Source organism: Pinus tabuliformis, chromosome 4_2 (assembly GCF_031772625.1).
Source record: "Pinus tabuliformis cultivar Carrire ecotype Pingquan chromosome 4_2, CPIR1, whole genome shotgun sequence".
Classification (NCBI taxonomy): Eukaryota; Viridiplantae; Streptophyta; class Pinopsida; order Pinales; family Pinaceae; genus Pinus; species Pinus tabuliformis.
Genome location: NC_142304.1, coordinates 141,761,702 through 141,770,075, shown reverse-complemented (window position 1 = coordinate 141,770,075; position 8,374 = coordinate 141,761,702).

Below are 8,374 nucleotides of genomic sequence, written 5' to 3'. Positions count from 1 at the left end.
TAAAAATAATAATGGATATGGATTTGGGTAGATCCCAAAGAATACACATGTGGATGTGTATTTGCATAATGTAATTGTGTTTTAAATATAAATGAACTTATGGTTTTTTCCGAGGAAAAAAAAACATAATGTCAGTTTAATTAAAAAAGAAGAAGAAGTAAAAATTAATAAAAATAATAAATTGATTCAATTCAATTTACATAGTTTATTCCAAAAAATCAATTTATAATTCCATTACACACTTTATTCCAAAAGTTCTTCACAAAATCAATTCAATTTGTTATATTGTAATTTTGTTTTTATTAATAAAATTAAAACTGATTGTATATATCACATTAAAGTAAATTTAAATAGTAATGATTCATATTTATAACATGACATTTTAGAACGTCTACAAGGGGTAGCTCAATTGACAATGGCCATTGAAATGAATTCTCACCGAACTGGAAGTCTTGGGTTCGAATCTTGTGCTATCCCCCTTGATTGGGGTGAGAAGTTGGACATGATGAAGATGTAGTCCTACCAAGCTTTAAAAAAAATCATGACATTTTAGAACATATAATAAATTTAATCAAAAAACACATAATTAAACATAAAAATATTTTTAAATATAGAAACCTTATACACACACACACACACATCAACTTTTATATATAAAGAGAGAGACAAGATAGATGACCTTGAAGGAAACCCTCCTTTAGCTAGGGCTTTTTGTCTCGTTTTCCTGTCTTTACATATATCCTGATGCATACAACTTTTGCTCTAATCTCCATGGATCCCTACTATAGTTTTTTTCGCAGATGGACACTATCGAAGGTTACTTAGATGATATAGTGGATTATACACTAGATCATTTGGAGGGTATTAACATTTGGAAGGAACTGGCTCCCCTGACAAACACCACCTCCTCCCTCCCTTCAATCACATCTGAAAATGAATACGCGGTACAACTAATCCACATTTGTCGCTCTCCAATGTGTGAGTAGGGCTCACCTCTATCAGGTGGGTTGTCAAGAGTTGTTCTTCCCTCTCCCTCCCCTAGGTCATTGCTACTTTATCCACAACATTGAGGATGTAGTATGTCATCATCTTTTTTAATACCCCCTATTGTATTGTGAGGTTCTCCCTTATATCTTCACTGGAACCTTCTCTCCTACACCTCCAGGCTGTCTTGGAGTGGATCCCCCCCTCCTCGTCATCAGAAAATCGCCTTCATTCCCTTGTTTCTTGATTGATTTTTCATTAATTTTCCTTTCAATATTACAATACATTAGGTACATGTCGAAGCATTCATAAACCCTAATCCATTAACCTTGGATTATAACATAATCACAATTCCCTTGATCGGATCTACAAAATACCATAGGCAAAACCATCATGCCTAAAACCATGTGAAAAACCATGGGTGGGCCCTCCCACTATCCTTAGGTATGCCCCCCATGCTTGGGTCCATCGAGATCTAGTCGTGCAAAGAATATAACACATACCCAACATCTGGGCCAGACTGCCAACTCTTCTACCATTTTTTTGGTCGGAGAGTTTATTTCGGGAGGTTGAAAAATCATTAAGGTTTTCCTTTGAATTTGATCTATCCTTTAAACACAGAGGCATCATGGATATCACATGTATTCTTGTTGGTTTAAATTTGGCATTGGGGCTTTTGAAAACCATCAACATCATTACAGTTCAAATAACTCATAAGCAATCCATAAAGTACAAAGACATTCCATTCAAATTCTCTCACTACCATGTTTGCGAACATTTAAATAGAGACTAATTGGAAAGGTTTTGAGGAAAAAGTGGATTCATAAATAGGAATTTTACTCTACCATGCCTCCTCCCTCACTGTAAAACTCCCTCAGACTCTCCAGTGTCTCTTAAGGATGGAAAGACCCTTTCTCTTTCCCCCCTGCTTAGGGAACCCTCTGTTTTCAGGACATTGGTACAACTCCCTTCTACTCAAATGTCTTTAGGGCCTCTACATCCCATTGTTTCGGGGTCGACATCTATTCAAGTTTAGGTAGCTCTAGATATTGTGCCAACATTTATGCTTAGTTTACAATTCCTATGCCACTTTCTTAGGTATGGGTTCACAACCCCTCCCCACTAATATGGATGATGGTATTTTACATAATCTTCCTTGTTCATTGTCACCTCTCCCTTCAAATTTTGTCTCTAATTTCCTAATCTCTCTTTTGGGGATTTCATCTCCTATTCGCCTCCCTCCCCCGTTCTCAAATCCTTTACTGGCTCCCTTCATCCCCTCTCCCTCTCATCTAGGGGCCTTATCTTTGCTTCCCCCCTATGGTTTTTGGTCCTCTTTTATCATCCCTCCCTCTCTCCCTTCCCTGGTACAATCTTCTTTCCGTGGGATACCTTTCCTCGCATCCCCCCTTCTAAATCTCTTCAACCCCCCCCCCGCATTGGATCCAAGTGGAGGGCTTGGAATCTATGCATAATTGTCCACCCAATCCTCTGTCAGAGGTTGGAAATATTTCCTCTCAAAATCCCAACATAAAACTCACCTTGAAATTCAAGTTGGGAAATAGTCTTCCAAAAAACGGGCGCTTAGAGCTTTTGGACCTCCTTTTATTCCCTCATGAAAGTTATTTCTTTAAACTGCATGGATCTATTCAACACCTGGAAAAAAAATCCCTGAAGAGAATTTTTGATTGCCACTCTCCTCAAGTCACTGTTCTTTAGGAAACAATGCTAGAAGGTGGAAAATCTGTACAGGTTTTGCACTCTTTTCTTTCAAATTGGGATTTATCTACCATTGATGCTTCTAGAAGATCAAGTGGCCTTATCACTAGATGGAATCTAAAATATTTATGTATAATCACAACGTGGTATTCATGGTATTTTTTCCATTTGTATTCATTTACTATGTGAACCTAAATTCCTCTTCATAAATGTTTACGATCCATATATAGATTGACAATTTTTTTGGACCTATGTTGCTTGTTTTCTTGTTTTTAGATTTCAAAGAGTAATTTTAGGCGAGGACTTAAATTTCACTTCTAGGAATTATGAATTATGGGGGTCCTCTGCCATACCTTATGGCCTCTGTGATTTCATGTCTCCCTTCTGGAAAATCTTAATCTTTGTGATGCCCTATTGTCAAATCTCTCTCTCACTTGGTCAAACAATCACTTGGGACATCCACGAATTACGAAAAGATTCAGTAGATTTCTTATTTCAGAAAACTTGTTGGATACAGGGCTAGAAATCAAATAATGGTCAGATATTAGGGGAAGCTCAGATACTCTCCTATTCTCCGGGACTTGGTCGCTTACCCAAAAAAACCTCCAAGTCCTTTCAAACGAAACCCTTGTTGGCTGGAGGGTTCATCCCTATTAACTTTTCTAAAATTGACATGGTCCCATATTTCTCTCTCTTGCATTGAATCCCCCTCTCTCCAATTTCATCAAAACCTCAAAAAAGTCAAGGAGATCATTGAAGACTGGGCTAGGAAAAAGAGGGAGGAATCCTCAAAATCCCTTTTATATATTGAATCAAACAACCAATCCCTTTGGAATCTTATTTCCTCCCATGATGCCCTTGATAACCTTCATAATTAAATCTTAGCTCTAGAGAAATCAAGAAGTATGATCCTTTTAGAAAGGGAGAAGGAGTGAAACTTAAAGAGTCGATCTCTCTCGCTATCAGCAAGGGATGTCAATACAAAATTCTTCCACCGACTGGAAAAATATATGAAAACTATTAATACCATATGGGGCATAAAAATGCCCTCCGGTGCATATGCTACTTCTTTCTTCGATACTGCCTCTGAAGGGGTTTCATACTTCAAAAATATTTTCAACCAGGAAAATCGAGTCTCCATTAAGCAGGTTATCCAAGTTGCCAAACATTTCCCCATTTTGTGGAGCAAGAAGATACTGATATGCTAATGGAGGAGATTAGAAAGAAATAATTTGAATTTGTCCTTCACAATTTCCAAAAAGACAAGATTCTAGGTCCTGATGGCCTTCCAATCAAATTCCATATTAAATGTTGGGATTTCATTGGAGATTATCTGCTCTCTATGGTAGAGTATTCTCTTTCTTTTGGTAAAATTCTAGGGCCTTTCAACTCTACCTTTATGGACCTCATCCTCAAATATAACAACCCTACTTTCTTTGATCACTTTCTCCCCATTTCTCTCTGTAATTCTATTTACAAGATCATCTTAAGAATCATTACTTTACACCTGAAGCACATTCTCTCTTGCCACAAATCATTTGAGCAATTTGGATTTCCCACAATTAGGAAAATTCATGAGGCCATTGGATTGGCTCAGGAGGCCCTCCATTTTATTCATCTCTCAAAACAAAAATCCCTTGTTCTAAAATTCGACCAGTTCAAAGCCTTTGATCAAGTAAACTAGCTCTATATCCATCTCCTATTAATCCATCTAGGGTTTTCACTTTTATTCTCTCTCTTGTGTCATCAATTGTATCTCCACCCCTTCCTTTATGGTTCTTATCAATGGGGTTGTTACCAATTTCTTTAATGTTGAATTAGGTTTGTGATAGTGTTGTCCTCTTTCACCTCTGATTTTTATTCTAGTGGGGAAACGCCTTAGTAGGATGATCTCTTCAGTTGTGCACTGAAGTCATTATAATGGTATTGTCATTTCACCTAATTTTTTTTGGCCCACTTAGTAACTCTTTGTGGATGACATCCTGATTTTTTCAAATGGGGACTTAACACCATATTATCCACCTTTAGTCTCTCCTTGAGATGTTCATTTAGGCCACTGGTATGCAAATAAGTATACAAAAGTCATCACTCTTCAGTTGGGCTTTGCCAAAAAATGGCCTGACCACCCTTGAGAATATTCTTCAAGTTAAAAAAAAAGACATTGTCCAAGGGAAAAAAAACCTAGGGTTTATCCTCAAATCTTGTAATTATCAGATTCAAGATTGGGCTTGGCTTTTGGAAAATATAGAAATGAGAATTAGAATCTAAAGCAAATGATGGCTATCCAAGGCTAGTTGTCTTGTGCTTTGTAAATAATTCATTGAATCAATTCATGTTTTTTGGGCCTCCTTTCCTTGCATTCCTAAGGCTATTTTGGGGAAAATACAACAACTTTATGTTAGGTTCCTTCCTTCGCACTAACAGTCTGGAATTCCATCTCTCTCCTAAACTAATTAGGAGGTTGCTGTATAAAACAACTTTTGAAGTTTTATCAATCATTGGAAGCAAAATGTGTATGGTGACTCATTCAAGGAATAGGTCCTTAGGTGATTACATTAGCAAAAAATTACATCTGGCCTTTATCTATTCTGACTGGATCCACACTCCTATAAAATCCTCCAGAAACACATCCATTATTTGGAAATCGATTGTCAAGGATTTTTGGATCATGGGAAATCACTTATGTTGGAAGGTGGGAAATGGTGAAAACATCATAATTGGAAAATATCTACGGACAGGAAGTCTTCAGTGGTATTAACTTCCTGCCCCATTACTTCAAGCTCTGGCAGACAGACATTTGTTCACCCTAAATCAGGTTTCTTTTGGCTCTTCATGGCTATAATCTTTTGATCTTAGTTTAGAGGGTGAGGCACAACTTCATGGGATCAGTCTATAAAGGCTCTAAAATTATTAAACATTCACCTAAATGAAAATGAGGACATACTCATCTGGACTCATAGCTAACACGAGAATTATGTGTCAAAATATGGTTATTTATCTTAAATCCCAGGCATAGGAAATCCCCCATGGTGGGTGAAAACCCTTTGGAAGATTAGTTTTCCTCCAAAACTATCTTATTTATGTGGTTGATGTTAAAAAGGAAAGTCCCAAATCCAGAGGCATAATCAATCTCACAATTATTTAACAGTTGTCCCTTAACAAAGATATTCTACATTGAAGTAAATCTTTGATTCCCTTAAGCCTTGACATGGAAGGAAGTTAACATATCCTTCTTCTTAAAACCCTAAATCGTAAGCTCTTATCCCGATAACATAAAATGTTTGTCTTTTTCTGTCAACTAGGGAATTTGGCTAGAGTCAATCTTTCAATATTTGAAGACTCCCCTCCAAACTCGGTTAAAGTCTCCTTCCTAAGTCTAGCCATCTCTTCTTCCTATCCATCATTTTCTTCTCTCAACTCTCCATCCCCCTACCCATGTAGAAATCCTCACTGATTGTCCTTGGGCTTTATTCGACGATTGAGCTCAAGGGTCCCCTTCCTTTGGGGGTGTTGGGAGAATTTTACACCTCTCACACTCTCATTCTATCTCCTTCTCCTCTAATATTGGTCCTATGAAAAACAATACGGCTGAGCTTTTCACACTTTATACTATTATTCTTTTATTCATCTCTAAAAATATCCATTCTCTTCACGTAGACGCCATTCATTGGATGAGGAAAAAATCTACTCTTCAATCATACTCTCTACTTGCTCTTATGGAAAATATTCAAAGAAAAATCACACACTTCTCTTTTATATCTTTCGATGACATTTATAGGCACACGAACAAGGCAATTGTTAGGTTATCCAAAAATGGATTGGAAATGGACAAAGAAACATGTGAAATCTATGAAGACAAAGAAGGCAACAAAACATAATATGTTTTTTACCCTTGGGCCTACCAAGGCAGGGGACAGTGATAAATGATAAAAAACCGTTCTTTTTCTATATAACACTATTATAATTTTTTTAATCTAAGTGTTGTTGAGGACTGACTGTATAAAATGATGATATATCAATAATTTGGGGACATACTTTTGACAACTCAATATGAAGTTTTTGGTCTTGGCTCCACGGGGGGCTGGTTTTATATTTTTGGGGCTCATGGTGTGGGCATTTTCTCTTAATGAAAACATAAACCACCTACAAGTTGTTCATGTACCTCCACAGGTGGCTGGAAAATTTTGGGGGCTCACTTTGCTCGGAAGTTTTCATACTCAAATGCTATTTTTTGTATAACTTAATTATTTTTTTTTGGTAGGTAATCACCCACGGGGGATTTGAACCAGTGACCTATCGCAAGGAGTGCCTCAACAGTGCACCCATTCACCGTCAATCCAAAGCCCCACGGGCTTGTACAACTTAAATGTTGATTACAATAGCAATGCTAATTTTATCCTTATGCAACTAGTAGAACTAGTAACTTTTTTGGGAAACAACCACAGGAATGCTTCGACATATACATATGTAATTTTTGTCTTTAAAATAAATTACAAATTTTTTCTCATTCACACACACACAGATATATATATATATATATATATATATATATATGTAGAGAGAGAGAGAGAGAGAGAGAGAGAGAGAGAGAGAGAGAGAGAGAGAGAATTTGCATGTGTATATATAAAGATCAAGTTGACCATATTTACAGTAATTTTTTTTCCAAAATTATTTATCTATCTATATTTATTATGAATGTAACTATATGTAATATCAAAGTTCTAATAAATGAAAATAAGAGTATTTTGTGAAATTTATATATATAAATAATATTATTAGGAAATAACATAGATGCATTTTAACTTCGGATCTACTGAGTGCCAAGAGAAATCAAATCTCTTGAGGTGCAAACCTTTCCTAAAGTTTTGCATTAAAAAGATGTTTGCATCTTGAGAGATTTGATTCTTCTCGGCACTTGGTAGATCCACAGTTAAGATGGATCTATGCTCGTTTTTTAATATACACATTTTTTTTTTTAATTTATCTAACTTTATCTCACAACATCTCCCTTGAGCTCTAAAGCCCCCGTTGACACAATAAATAGAGTCTAGTCTTGTTTATTCATTTTTAACTAATAAAAACAATAATTTTTATTTATTTATTATTTATAATATTTCATGAACATAAATAGTATTAATTACTTTTCTTATTACAAATAAACTAATTATTTTTCTTTCCAAAACAAGCTCACAATGAAAAGTAAATCTCGGTTATTATTAATATTGATATATGTTTTTTTTTAGTAAGTCAAAATTTTCTATTAATTGCAAGTGTAAATATTTATAGGGCTATTTTGTAATATCCCCAATTTGGGCATTGAATATATTTTGGGTACGTGGTACTTAGGACAAATCCAAAATTCCAACCTTAGTTGAATGTGGGGGCCTCCCCTCATGGAATACACACCACTTGGAGGAAAAGTCAATCATGTGGGAAGGGGGTTGAAATAGTTGGCTACGGGTCCAACAAGGAAAAAGGAGGCAACAATTATAAATAGGGGTTGAAGGCAACATAGAGCACTTTTGATCATTTAACATTTTACACGTTGTTGCTCAAGATGTTCAACTGACTCACAGGTGTTGTTTAGCACCAGAGGTTTCCAAGGGGAAATTTCATCCTCTTCTTCAGTTGGCCACAAGTGCCACCCTAGGGAGGTAAATTCTACTCATCT